The sequence below is a fragment of the Rhinatrema bivittatum genome, chromosome 3 (assembly GCF_901001135.1).
Source record: "Rhinatrema bivittatum chromosome 3, aRhiBiv1.1, whole genome shotgun sequence".
In the NCBI taxonomy this organism is placed as follows: domain Eukaryota; kingdom Metazoa; phylum Chordata; class Amphibia; order Gymnophiona; family Rhinatrematidae; genus Rhinatrema; species Rhinatrema bivittatum.
The window spans coordinates 383,474,745-383,489,777 of record NC_042617.1 but is presented as its reverse complement, the minus strand read 5'-3'; the positions used below and the strand labels follow the sequence as shown (position 1 = coordinate 383,489,777).

The window sequence follows — 15,033 nt, the reverse complement described above, 5'->3', positions numbered from 1 at the left end:
GCTCCATACCCCCCCCCCCCGAAAATGCCAACAACCCTAATTCCCCTATCCCCCCCCCCCTTCTGTGCTCGCCCTGGTATGAACTCCTACTGGAGCTTGGGGATAACCTGCAAGAAAGTACAGGCACTGCCCCTAACCGCAACGAAACCAAAATCACCCACCATTGCTCCCAGTCCAACCCAGGAGGGAACAGCACAACACCAAAAAAAAAAAAGCAAAAAAACACACAACCCTGAAGACAAGGGGTGCTTAGCGCAAAAGAACAACATGGCAGACACTACCATCTCAAACATGCTGAACTGAGATAGACCAAAGGGGGCTCAGGGTGCACCAGGAAGTCCTAAAAACTGCACCTGAGCAACTTGAAAGAAAAGATGAAATAGGGGAGAAGGAAAACTGCAGCCAGAGAGTCTTCACCTACAAGCACAGAGAACACATCCCCACCACAGAAATAAGGTCTCCATAACAAGAGGTCAGGGGAAAAATAGCTATGCAGGAAGATAAACGCAGGAGTGAATCCAAGATATGTCATGGAAAAAGGATACTAATGGCTTGTAATGTCCTCATGCACAAGGTGATGAAGCCACAGAATACAGAAAGCATGAAATAAAGAAAAAAAGAAAGAGTCCAATGGAGGGATGAGAAATGGAACACTAAAGTAAATGGGGAAGCCAAATAAGTCATGTGGCATCCAACTGCCAGCACGCTCCACAACTGTGACGTCAACAGGAATCCATGCTGCGATTCATTCATGGCAACCGCACAGACCCTCCAAACCTATCATCCCCAAGTGCAATCCTTATGCACCCAAGTAAACCTCCCATGCAACTATCCACTATGCACTGAAAGCACGCTTCCAACCATCCAAAAAGCTGGGGACAGACTCAAGCCAAGAAATAAAGAACCCCACACTAAGCAATATCAGAGTCTACTAGGAGGACCAACGAAATCCCTTGACAAGAATGCATCAGCAAAGTCCAAAAGGAGTCACTCGCACAAAGGTGGCAGCCCACTAAACCACTCAACCATGCCAATAGCATTTAATGTAGGTAACAAACCTGCCAACACTCAATGATGTACATTGTAGCTCTCCCTAAAGCTCACTGCAACTGAGAAAGTACATGGACACTAATAGTAAAAAAAAAAAAAAGTCCTAGTAAGCAACCTTTGAAAATTCAGGCTCACCCCACTCTTCCACTCCCCAACCTGAGCAAATCAGCAAATCCCTAGGAGAGACTCCAGCTACACACACCCGAATCTCAGACCACCAGTAATTGTGCAACAGATCCTGACCATCCACATACCAAGCACCCCACCCACCCAATAAACTTCCTTTACCCAAAGAACATCATCATCTCCAACACAGACTCCCGTCAAATCTCTCCTGAACTAAGGCAATGAGGCGAGGAGGGAGAACCTCCCATCACCCTTTCCTCGCTGTAGGTCGCCATCAAGATCGGCTCAACCCCTCCTGAACCATGATCTCGCTCCATGTCCTGAGGAAGTGTCACCATATGGAGAGACCGAAATCAAGCACTGCTGAGTCAAGCCACCATCTTCCTGAAAATAAAATTAAAAAAAAAAAAAAAAAAAAACCAACACCACCAGACCCGTCACCAGAAGCAATCCACTCCCCCCCCCCTCACATGACACGGATGTGGCAATAAAAACCAATTTTGCCCCCCCCCCCATATCAAACCCACCAAACCCCGAGTTGCCCCATTCCTCAGCCCTTGTCCAACCCCCCTCCCCTCTAAACCTATATGCCCCACCCAAACTTGAAACCAGAGATGCAGCTCCATATCAAATTTGAATCCCACAAAATACAACCAAAACCCCACTCTAGCAAAACTTGTCAATGCCAATCCCTCTGCCCTGGTATGGGCAACCAATGCCAACCCATGACACAATGTAAGAGAACATGAATATTAACACCTCTCACAAATATGGGCCGTTCCCCACTGGTCTCCTGAACAGTAACAAACCCCAAAGAAACCTAATCTGTTGCATGCCTGGGAAAAGGAAATGAGAAGTCAACAGAAAGACCCCAGAGGCCAAGAAATCACCCCAAAGAAGCCGCTAACCTGCAAAACTCCGAAACCTGCCTACCAAATTCCAGCAACTGACCCCTGCCCCAAAGGGCAAACACCCAGCAATACAATTAAAGATCTTCATCTCGGCCATCTGCCCCACTCCCAACCCCTGCCAGCATACCCCCAGCCCAGGTGCTATTCATGCCTGCTTAAAAAAAAAAGTGAGGCCACACAACAACCTAAGGCCCACAGATCACTTTATGCTACCCACCTGCCAGGAAGACGCTCATCCAACCAAGCCAGCCTGAGCTGAAAAGCCCCATCACGCTCACCCCACAGGGCCCACCTGGAAACACGTGCAATGGATGCATCAAATGGGGACAAGCCTGCACCACCAGCTAACCTTTCCCCTCCCACCTCCCTTACCAACCGAGCCGTACAGCAAGCTTCACGCACATCTCGCCATTGGCTACTGTCACATAGCATCGTGCCACCTTCTTCCCACTCCCGAGCACTCTACTCATGAGCCAGCCCTTTTCTTTTTTTAAACATTGCGAGGCACAGTTGTGGTACAATGCGTGTTCCCGATTTCAAACCTTCCAATTAGCAGCCCATAGGAACAAACCCAGGCCCTCGTACCCAATGACAGCAAAGAAAATCAAGCCAAGGAATGTGAAGGCAGGCTCCCCAAATACCAAGGCTCACAAACATAGTTCAAGTGGGAGTGCACATGTGCCCATAACCACTGCCCGACCACCAGCAAATACCCACTGCACCAAATGACTGGAAGAGCACATTCTCGCACCGATAAGTGCAACTTGCTTTATGTCTGCTGAGCCAGTTCTTATAGCAATAAATTCAAACCTCTTGCCATGCCTCTCCAGAAATGACTGCCAATCCGCAGTAACCACCCCATCTGATTCCACCCCTCCTCGATGAGTAAAGTCCATCTCTTCCCTCCTTCCCATCCCCAATCTGCTTTTCCTTGGGTGGTAGAGAGATGGGTATGGGCTGGGCTCGGCCCCCATGTTAATTGCAACAGCCAAGACTGGTGCTCAGCAGCCTCTCAATTATCAGGGAAACAAGAGAGAACCATGTTCATTCTAAAACAAGAATGCAAGTTACTCTGAAAATCATCAATTGTGTTTTCCTTCCAATCCTTTCATTTCTAAATGCTCCCTGGAAACTATTTTCTTTTTCCAGCCAGTCACACTCTGCTGAGCCAAGACAATACCATTAGTGTGCCACAGAGAAATAAAAGTGGACTAGCATGGCAACCATATCACTTCTACTCAATCAAGGCTTTGAGACATTCCTGGAGCCAAAGGATGCATACTTGGGGAAGGTAGCACATCAAAATATGTGAAGGTGTCACACCCGCACCCTCCCCAGTAAAAGAGCACCCACTCAAGGCCCTCGCTATCCCCAAGGGACCATCAAACTTTTCACACTAGACCCAGACCACTGCCTTTTTCCAGAGTGCAGCAGTAAGATCGGAGTCAAAATACTGCTGACAGGTCAGGATATTAAGAGAGACATCTGAAAGGACCAGCAGATTCTTAAATCATCCTTAGGATGTGGCTAACATCCAGATTAAATCATTACCTAAAAGTTATATCTAACTGTAGTAGTACAAAAAAAAAAAGGGACATTATATCTATCTATATATATATATGAATAAACTGCATCTGTTGGATGAAAGGTGATATTCCTTTAGAAAGCTCATCCCCTCATTGGTAAATCAGTTCACAAATGTTTCAAACCGTTTCAGTATACAAATATTTATTATAGTACAACTGCCCTATTTTCAAACTAAAACAGTTCAGTCTCGCTTCTATTTCTGTGTAAAAGTTACATTTGTTCTTCTGAAAATCTTTACTTGCGCAGATCCTTTAACAAAGGTTTTTGCCTAGCTCTGCTTTTCAGCACATCACTTGTTAGCAGCTTCCCCACAAGCCCTCCTGCCCAGCTTTCTGGCCCCTGCCTACAGTCACACACAGCCAGCCCAGGCAGTTCATTGCCGAGTAAAATCCACTAACAAGTTAAACGCACTGTGCAAAGAGCAGATAAACATTTGCTGAATAAAGACGGCCCTGGACTTGCTTACCTCACAGTTTAGAAAGCAGCCTTCTAGTTTTGCAGCCCAGCAAAGTTTTCTCTCAGCCCTGCTCAGTCCCCTGCTCCCCAGGGAATTAGCCATCACATTCCAGCCATGTCATCAGAACAATGAAAGGTGAATGTTGTGCAAAACAGCTTGGGACCACTCGCTGATGATGTCATCCCTCCCTTATATGGCTCATTATTGTGCAGATTTACTATGGTCAGTGAGGAAGAGGTGGAGCCCTGCAACTCAAGAAAGGCAGGCAGCCTTTTCTGCAAGGCGAAGGCTGCTGAGCTGGAACTGCACTCAGCAAGCTGCATCGTGCTATACAGGGAGACCGGGCTAGAAACGCTAGCGGGTGCCTCCTGTCTCACTCTAAGATGAGTGAACTCACCAAGTAAGCACTTTGTAGGATCCTATTGGAAGATGCAGCCCATTTAGCTGAGCTGACTGAGTCTCGTAAGAATTCAGTAATGATAAACATAGAGTAACACATTGACTTTCTGTATTGTCCTAACTGCAGCACAGAGCAGACTAGCTATGCAGAATGAGCTGAGTGCAGCTGCAAGTTATTCTGCTCAGTTAGTAGCTTTTGCAGGTGTTCTGTCCCAATATAATCCTGGCCGGCCCTGACTTTACAGCAATCTGTGCTACAAGCTGTTTGTACAAAACACTGCTGAACTGCTCTAGGCTACAGCAGACAGGAGGAGCACTGTTGCTCTCTGAAATTTAATTTCTTTCCTTTTCCAATTCCATCTGAACCTTCAGTTTAGCAGCAGCAGCAGGCACTAAGTGAAATTAAGGTCCAAAGCACAGGATAGACAGGGGCAATAAATACACTCATGGCCACAAACTTCTACCTTTGCAAAGTACAAAATTTGGAGAGCAAATCAGCGTACCAGGAACCTTCTCTGATAGGTGGGCAGAGAGGAACTAGGACAAATTTGATTCAGCTGGGCCACTTGGTTTAATGATGTGCTAAGCTGTTGCACATGGATGGACTTCCTTTGTTCCTGCCTTGTGGATACCCTGCAGTTGGTGTTTACTTGTATACAGGAGGTTCCCATATCAGATTGGGAAATCCTGACAGCTGAAAAGGGAGACCTTCCGGAGTGAAAACAGAAAGGGGACCAAAGGTAGCCCCCCACCCTGTCTGACAGTTTTAAGTTAAATGTTTTAGATGTTTTGGGATTAAGTTCAGTTTACCATCACAAAAATATTAAACAAAATAACCTAGAGGAATTGAGCTCGGGGTAATCACAGGACAGCACCAATTATTCTCACAAATTCTAAGATGGCCTGTTCAAGTAGTCTCATATTGGGCTTGGAGCAAAACAGGGTGGCAAGAAATTCCACTCAAACTACCACCACCTAAACAAGTGAAAGCAAAATCTCTTTCAGCTTTTCCTGCTTGTTTCCCCATGTAACAATTGCTATTAGTTTTACCAGCCAACTCCTTCTCATTTGCTGGCAAAAAGATTGTGTTTGTTTTGTTATGCAGCAGCTCCCCGTAGTTTAATTATCAATTTTTTTTTTGTTCATGAGTTCAGGAGCTCTCTCAATAAATAACTTTTATAAGCACCACAAGAGCAGTCCAAAAGAAACCCAAGCCAGGTTGATGATTTCTTATTTTTGAACATGTATGCTGGAAGTGGCCCAAGGAGGAAAGGCAGAGTTTGACTCTATCCAGCTCTTAGAAATTACATGCCACAGAGTTGCAAGTGGAGGAAAAATCCTAAAAAGGGATTCCTTGGCTGCACCTCTTACTACCACATCTTCCAGGCAACCTAATGTGTTTAAAATAGGTTGTTCCATACTGCTGTTAAAACAAACATCTGCATATTCCTTGTTTTGATTTTCAGCATGTAAATGATTCTACATCTTTCAGTACTTGTAGCCTGGAGAGAGAAAGAGAGAAACTCATTAACTAAACATAACCACTCTGGACTGCCATAGCCAGGGCCAGATTTAGGCATCGGCAATTGCCTAGGTTTCCACATTTTGAATGCGTCAAATACTTGGGCCAAAGAAGATCCTTCTCCCGTTTGTTTTAAAGCCATTGGTCGGTATCGCTCTGGTCTAACACTTCCATCCTGACTTTCAAATCTCTGGGGGTGAACACCCTTCCAATGGGGGGGGGGGGGGGGGGGACGACACACCCCTGCCCGGACCCTCCTGTCTTGTTTATGGTTATTTAAATTGTAAATCTGTCCTTGGACATAGCTAGGGAAGTATAGAGGTTGCAGTGGCACAGGGTACAGCTTGGAGAAGGGTGAGGACCGAGTTGTCAGAGATAGTAAGTGGTGGCAGAACTTTAATTGCCATCCACTTGGCAGACCATTTCCAGCTGTCTTGCAGCAGCCAAGAAAACAAATAGAATGCCAGGGAATATTAGGAAAGGAATGGAGAATAAAACAGAGAATATCATAATGCCTCTGTATCGCTCCATTCTGCAACCTCAACTTGAGTATTATGTGTAGATCTGGTCACCACATCTCAAGAAAGATATAGCAGAATTAGAAAAGATACAGAGAAGGGCGACCAAGATGTTAAATGGGATGGAACAATTCTATGAAGAAAGGCTAAAGAGATTGGGACTCTTCAGCTTGGAGAAGAGACGGCTTTGGGGAGATAGAGGTCTATAAAATGAATGGAATGGAATGAATAAACGTTAACAACTCTTTCAAAAAAGTACAAAGACCGGGGAACACACAATGAAGTTATTAGGTAATACATTTAAAACTAATAAGAGAAAACATTTTTTAAATCAACACATAATTAAGCTCTAGAATTCATTGTCAGAAGATGTGGTGAAAGTTATTAGTGTAGCTGTGTTTAGAAAAGGTTTGGACAAGCTCCTGGAGGAAAAGTCCATTAACCATTAAGGTAGATTGCAGAAATTCAATGCTTATTCTTGGGATAAGCAGCTTGGAACCTATCTACCCCTACAGATCCTGCCAGGTACTTCTGAATTGAATTGGCCACTGTTGGAAACAGGATACTGGACTTGATGGACCCTTGGTCTGACCCAGTATGTCAAGTCTTATGTTCTTATGTAAGAAGCCAAATTCTATAGCTATGGTATCGAACATGGAGGTGAAGAGAGTGAGTAAAAGGATAAATAGGACCAGTACTGAAAGCCCCATATAAAGATAACTACATGAATTTGTGTCTTTTCTTTTTTTTCTTTTTTTTTTAACTCCAGTCTCTTTCTGACAAAGACACAATGAGCGTGAGAGACTCCTCTCTCAAGGAAAGTCTATGATGAAGAGTTCAGATTTTCATTTATCATCATTTATTTTTGTTACATGCTTTTTCAACAGAAAAGGTTCAAAGCATCTTGCATCAAATTACCAAAATTTCTTGTACTATTAAATCTTAAGCACTTCTCTACAATAAATACATTTTCCATAGCTTTTTGTTTGTCATGTATGTCTGTCTTAATTAGATTGTAAGCTCCATGGAGCAAGAACTGTCTAGTATGTGAATCTGTCAGGTGCTGCTTACGTCTAGTAGCACTTTAGAAATAATAAATAGTAGTAATAGCGTTGAGTGATTACTTTGTTATGCTCTGTGACATCACATCCTCTCTGAAACTCAGCACTGCAGAGTGTTCCACAGGCCTCGCCCCACTGATAATGATAACTTCCAACATTCAGTGTAAGTTGTCTTGCCTGGTGCCCCTCCCTACATGAAGTTAAACACCGCACTTATGGCTATGGTTTTGAGAAAGCATTGGTGTAGAGGCTAGACAAGCTTCACTGACCCAGAATCCCAGAGATGACTTGACTTTTGGTACATAAGTTTCGTGACACATTTTCAACAGGGAGAATTTGGACCAATTTCTTTATTTATTTTTACATGATATCAAATGTAATATTTTTTTCCCTAAATGGACAAAGTAGCATTAGGAATATCATAATGTATTGGGATGGTCAAGGTTTCCTTCATTAGCCTAGGTCACTTGGCAGCCCTGAAATATAAGATGAACAGATGCTATTGGCCCACTATACATTCCCTACTCAATTCAGATTAAGTCTCTCAGCATCACTGCAGCTCATGCTGACACTGTTACTGCCACAATGAGCTTGAGCTAGGAGGAAGAGAGACTGGGAGAGATGGAAGAGTAAGAAGGAAATATAGAGGAAATATACAGGCTTGGTAGGGAGACTAAGAGGATGGCAGCGAAGAGGAGAAAGACTGGAATGTGGAAAGACAGGGAAAGGCATAAGGGTGAGAGACAGATAAGGAGGTGGAAAAGAAGCAGATGGAAAGGTGGGAGGAAACAGGAAGATGGTGAAGTAGAGAAGAGTAGGGGCAATAGAGTGGATTGGTAGTGAAGAAAGTTGAGTTGGGGAGGGATGGAAAATAGAAAGATAGAAAGGTAGGTGGGAGGAGTGGAGGTCAGTGAGAGACACAACGAGGTGGTAGAGTGAAAATTGTGCAAGAAGGAATGAAAGAAGGGAGGAATGTGAATGTCGTGAAATCTCACTCATTTTCAATACCTTGAAAATTGGAGTTTTTCTGGATTAACAAAATTTAAAATCAAATGTAGGCAAATATATATAAAGTCTATGCAATGAGACTACATGAGAGGACAAAAGGGGCAGTTCAATCTTTCCAGGACAGAATTATACTGAAAGCAAATAATTATAATCCTAGTACCAACAACATGGACTGACAGTTTTTGAAATCTCTCCTGCTTTTCCATGATAAGCTTGAGCTATCTTTTGCAAGCCCATGGTTCACATCCCATTATCAAATGCTTAAGGCATGGTTTCTGTTTTCTCCAGTTGGCTAGACATTGCTTTGCTATTTTAGTTTGCTTAAAGCAGCTCTTTGATCTTGGGATTAGTATCACCAGTTTTGCTCTTTGGAGTTTAAACTACAACACAAGTTGACAAGCTCAAGACATCACCTCAAAGGTCAACAGTAAAAGAGAAGATGTGAAAGTGCCAGGAAAAATAGTGGCGAATATTCTAAAGAACAAAAGCACATACTATATAGAAAGACAATAGAACACAGCCAGCATGGATTTACCCAAGGGAAGTCTTTCATCACAAATATGCTACATTTTTTTGAAGGAGGTTAATAAACATGTGGATAAAGGTGAACCGGTAGATGTAGTGAATTTGGATTTTCAGAAGGCATTTGACAAAGTCCCTCATGAGAGGCTTCTAAGAAAACTGAAAGTCATGGGATAGGAGGCGATGTCCTTTCATGGATTGCAAATTGGTTAAAAGACAGGAAAAAGAGGGGCAGATTTTCAAAGCCCTACACGCGTAAATCCAGGAGGATCTACGTGCGTAGGGGGGTTACGTGCGCCGGGCCTATTTTTACACTGTGCCAGGAGATCGCACGCCGGCACTTGGTCGGCATGAGGCAGACGCCGCCGAGCTCCTGCACTTCCTGCCGCGATGATGCTCTGCCCCTCCCGATGCACGCACGCGCAGAGCCGGCCCATTTAAAGGGACCAGGGCGGGAAATTCGAAATCCTCCCTGGTACTGACATCAGACGCTGGCCACTTAAACCTGGCTCACAGCCTCCTTCTTTGCCTTGCAACGAGGTTGCTCTCTGAGTTTGCTAGTTGCTGACTTCGTTCCTGCTTGTTCCTGTCCCAACGTGTTTCTGAGTCCTGCTTCAGTCTCTTTCCTGTTTCAGCCTGTCCTTGCCTGCTCCTGCTCCTTTGTCCTCTTGGATTGTCTTCTTGACTCCTAACCTTGGTTTGTTCTTCAGTATCCTGCTTTGCTGCCTGTCCTGACCTCTGGCTCGTCTTCGGTTTCTGCTGTCTGCCGCTGGCCCTGACTCTTGGTTTGCCTCTACGTCTTGCCTCGCTGCAGCCCGCCATGACTCGGACTTCTCTTCAAGACTCTCGTCTCCAGGAGACCACACCTAAGTCCAAGCAGTCCGGATCCTCAAGGGCTCCTCCCGGGGGGACCTCGGGCTTCCAGTGGTGAAGTGCCTGTTGGTCTTCTGGCTCTGACTCTCCTTGGACTCGCTGCCTTCATCCCCGGAATTCACGCCTAAGTCCAAGCAGTCCGGATCCTCAAGGGCTCCTCCCGGGGGGACCTCGGGCTTCCAGTGGTGAAGATTCTCTTGGATCTCTGGTTCAAGTCCGCCTCTCAGCTTGGAGAAGAGACGGCTTTGGGGAGATAGAGGTCTATAAAATGAGTGGAATGGAATGAGTAAACGTTAACAACTCTTTCAAAAAAAGTACAAAGACCGCTGTGGGTATCCCTTCAGTGTTACATCACCATCTTCTAGCCGGCCCAAGGGTCCACAACCGTAACAGTGGATAGTACATTGAAATCATTGACTCAGTGTGCTGTGACAGTCCAAAAAGCAAACAGAATGTTAGGAATTATTAGGAAGGGAATGGTTAATAAAACGGAAAATGGGAGCACTGAGAGGAGAAGATCACCTTGCTGGTGGCTGAAAAGAATCAGTAAATACTATTTGGGGAAATTTTAAAACTTAAAAATATTGTGGAGAAGTAAACTATTGGGGTATATTTATTTAATGTGTTTGTGTGTCTGTATTAAATAGTTAGGTAGAAAGGCAGGCAAAAAACAGAAGTTTGTGTGTTGTATTTCCCAACCCGTCCACCCCTCTCCCATCCACCCCTAGCTTATCCTTTAATTTATAGGCAGGTAACACTTTCACACTAAAAAAAATCAAAAAACCCCCCCCCCCCCCAAAAAAACCATCAAAACTTATCAGCATTAATTTAAATTCAGAAATTCCTCACAACTTATCAAGAGTTTAATCATTCCCTTGTAGGCCACTACCAGATTATATAGTGAAAACATTAATACATTTAAAGGACCATAATTCTATGCATTCCTTCTCCCATAGCAAATCTAAAACTTAACTAGGAACTGAACAACTTTGAGATGTAGATAGCAGTCCAGCAACAAGAGGAGGGCCTCCCAGTCTTTTGCATCGAGTGTCATATATATGTTTTTTTTACCCAACAGTGAGAGATTGTACGTGTGCATCTGATTCAAAGAGTTCCTGTCTTTCAGAGAACAAGTCCAATCTCTGGAGGTTAGAGTGGCAGACCTGGAGGAACTGAGGCAGACAGAAAGGTAAATAGATGAGACCTTCAGGGACATAGTAGCCAAGTCCCAACTCCAGTCTGGCAGCCCTGGTGCTGCCTTGGAGGAAGAAGGTCTCATGAACAGAGGGTATCAACCTGGTGTGGCAAGAAATGATCTTGTGGCAAGGTCCTGCTCTCCAGGTAGTGCATTGTCCTCGCACACTGAGGATGTATCTCCCAGGGCTACTGCCCAGGGAAAGGGTTAGGTCGGCTGTCATAGTTGATGATTCGATTATCAGGAATGTGGATAGCTGGGTAGCTGGTGGGAGTGAAGATCACCTGGTAACATGCCTACCTGGTGTGAAGGTGGCGGACCTCATGCATCACCTAGATAGGATTTTAGATAGTGTTGGAGAGGAGCCGGCTGTCATGGTACATGTGGGCACCAACAACATAGGAAAATGGCAGTTTTATGGCGCAATTTTAGATCTAATTCTCAGTGGAGCGCAGGATTTGGTGAGAGAGGTAATGGTAGTTGGGCTGCTTGGCAATAGTGATCATAATATGATCAAATTTGAATTAATGACTGGAAGTGGGACAGTAAGTAAATTCATGGTTCTTGCACTAAACTTTCATAAGGGAACTTTGATTAAATGAGAAAAATAGTTAAAAAAGAAATTGTGAAAGGTGCAGCTACAAAGATAAAAAGTGTGTAACATACGTGGACTTTGTTAAAAAATACCATCCTAGAAGCCCAGTCCAGATGTATTCCACGCAATAAGAAAGGTGGAAGGAAGGTCAAACAATTACAAGCCTGGCTAAAAAGTGAGGGGAAAGAGGTTATTTTATCAAAAAAATCTTCATTCAAAAATTGGAAGAAGGATCCATCAGAAGAAAATAGGATAAAGCATAAGCATTGGTAAGTTAAATATAAGATATTGATAAGACAGGCTAAGAGAGAATTTGAAAAGAAGTCGGCCATAGAGGCAAAAACTCACAATAAAAACTTTAAAATATGTCCAAAGTAGAAAGCCTGCGAGGAAGTCGTTTGGACCATTAGATGATCAAGGGGTTAAAGGGGCACTTAGGGAAGATAAGGCCATCACAGAAAGATTAAATGATTTCTTTGCTTCATTGTTTGCTGAAGAGGAATTTGGGGAGATACCCATTCCGGAGATGGTTTTCAAGGGTGATGTTTCAGATGAACTGAACCAAATCACGGTGAACCTGGAAGATGTGGTTGGCCAGATTGACAAACTGAAGAGTAGTAAATCACCTGGACCAGATGGCATACACCCCAGGGTTTTGAAAGAACTAAAAAATGAAATTTCAGACCTATTTCAATTAATTTGTACTTTATCATTAAAGTCATCAGATGTACCTGAAGATTGGAAGATGACTGCAATCCCCATATTTAAAAAGAGCTCCGGGGCAATCCAGGAAACTATAGACCTGTGAGCCGGACTTCAGTGCCAGGAAAAATCATGGAAACTGTTATAAAGAATAAAATCACAGAACATATAGATAGACATGGTTTAATGGGACACAGTATGAATTTACCCAAGGGAAATCTTGCCTCACAAATCTCCTACATTTTTTTGAAGGGGTGAATAAACATGTGGACAAAAGTAAACCAGTAGATGTGGTGTATTTGGATTTTCAGAAGGCGTTTGACAAAGTCCCACAAAAGAGGCTTCTAAGAAAACTAAAAAGTCATGGGATAGGAGGCGATGTCCTTTTGTGGATGCAAGCTGGTTAAAAGACAGAAAACAGAGAGTAGGATTAAATGGTCAGGTTTCACAGTGGAAAAAAGTAAACAGTGGAGTGCCTCAGGGATCTATACTTGGAGCAGTGCTTTTTTATAATCCTAGTACCAACAACATGGACTGACAGTTTTTGAAATCTCTCCTGCTTTTCCATGATAAGCTTGAGCTATCTTTTGCAAGCCCATGGTTCACATCCCATTATCAAATGCTTAAGGCATGGTTTCTGTTTTCTCCAGTTGGCTAGACATTGCTTTGCTATTTTAGTTTGCTTAAAGCAGCTCTTTGATCTTGGGATTAGTATCACCAGTTTTGCTCTTTGGAGTTTAAACTACAACACAAGTTGACAAGCTCAAGACATCACCTCAAAGGTCAACAGTAAAAGAGAAGATGTGAAAGTGCCAGGAAAAATAGTGGCGAATATTCTAAAGAACAAAAGCACATACTATATAGAAAGACAATAGAACACAGCCAGCATGGATTTACCCAAGGGAAGTCTTTCATCACAAATATGCTACATTTTTTTGAAGGAGGTTATAAACATGTGGATAAAGGTGAACCGGTAGATGTAGTGAATTGGATTTTCAGAAGGCATTTGACAAAGTCCCTCATGAGAGGCTTCTAAAAAACTGAAAGTCATGGGATAGGAGGCGATGTCCTTTCATGGATTGCAAATTGGTTAAAACAGGAAAAGAGGGGCAGATTTTCAAAGCCCTACACGCGTAAATCCAGGAGGATCTACGTGCGTAGGGGTGTTTACGTGCGCCGGGCCTATTTTTACACTGTGCCAGGAGATCGCACACCGGCACTTGGTCGGCATGAGGCAGACGCCGCCGAGCTCCTGCACTTCCTGCCGCGATGATGCTCTGCCCCTCCCGATGCACGCACGCGCAGAGCCGGCCCATTTAAAGGGACCAGGGCGGGAAATTCGAAATCCTCCCTGGTACTGACATCAGACGCTGGCCACTTAAACCTGCTCACAGCCCTCCTTCTTTGCCTTGCAACGAGGTGGCTCTCTGAGTTTGCTAGTTGCTGACTTCGTTCCTGCTTGTTCCGTCCCAATGTGTTTCTGAGTCCTGCTTCAGTCTCTTTCCTGTTTCAGCCTGTCCTTGCCTGCTCCTGCTCCTTTGTCCTCTGGATTGTCTTCTTGACTCCTAACCTTGGTTGTTCGTCAGTATCCTGCTTTGCTGCCTGTCCTGACCTCTGGCTCGTCTTCGGTTTCTGCTGTCTGCCGCTGGCCCTGACTCGTGGTTGCCTATACGTCTTGCCTCGCTGCAGCCCGCCATGACTCGGACGTCTCTTCAAGACTCTCGTCGCCAGGAGACCACACTAAGTCCAAGCAGGTCCGGATCCTCAAGGGCTCCTCCCGGGGGGACCTCGGGCTTCCAGTGGTGAAGTGCCTGTTGGTCTTCTGGCTCTGACTCTCCTTGGACTCGCTGCCTTCATCCCCAGAATTCACGCTAAGTCCAAGCGTCCGGATCCTCAAGGGCTCCTCCCGGGGGGACCTCGGGCTTCCAGTGGTGAAGATTCTCTTGGATCTCTGGTTCAGTACCGCCTCTCAGCTTGGAGAAGAGACGGCTTTGGGGAGATAGAGGTCTATAAAATGAGTGGAATGGAATGAGTAACGTTAACAATCTTTCAAAAAAAAGTACAAAGACCGCTGTGTGTATCCCTTCATGTTCAATCACCATCTTCTAGCCGGCCCCAAGGGTCCACAACCGTAACAGTGGATAGTACATTGAAATCAATTGACTCAGTGTGCTGTGACAGTCCAAAAAGCAACAGAATGTTAGGAATTATTAGGAAGGGAATGGTTAATAAAACGGAAAATGGGAGCACTGAGAGGAGAAGATCACCTTGCTGGTGGCTGAAAAGCTCAGTAATACTATTTGGGGAATTTTAAAACTTAAAAAATATTGTGGAGAAGTAACCTATTGGGTATATTTATTTAATGTGTTTTTGTGTCTGTATAAATAGTTAGGTAGAAAAGGCGGCAAAAAACAGAAGTTTGTGTGTTGTATTTCCCACCCCGTCCACCCTCTCCCATCCACCCCTAGCTTATCCTTTAATTTATGGCAGGGTAACACGTTCACACT

The 15,033-nt window shown here is 44.3% G+C and overlaps 1 protein-coding gene across 7 annotated transcripts in view; it reads right to left on the bottom strand.

Moving 5' to 3' along the window:
* The window catches only part of FILIP1 (filamin A interacting protein 1), a 324,967-nt gene that overhangs the window by 85,646 nt on the left and 224,288 nt on the right, over window positions 1-15,033 (bottom strand). For 2 of the 7 annotated variants that reach the window (XM_029595608.1, XM_029595607.1), the window contains exon 1: window positions 4,141-4,908. The exons of the other annotated variants lie outside the window; for them this stretch is intronic. The gene's annotated coding sequence lies outside the window, so the exon portion shown is untranslated. Of the gene's footprint in view, window positions 1-4,140; window positions 4,909-15,033 lie in introns of those variants that run through there. 7 annotated transcript variants of the gene reach the window in all.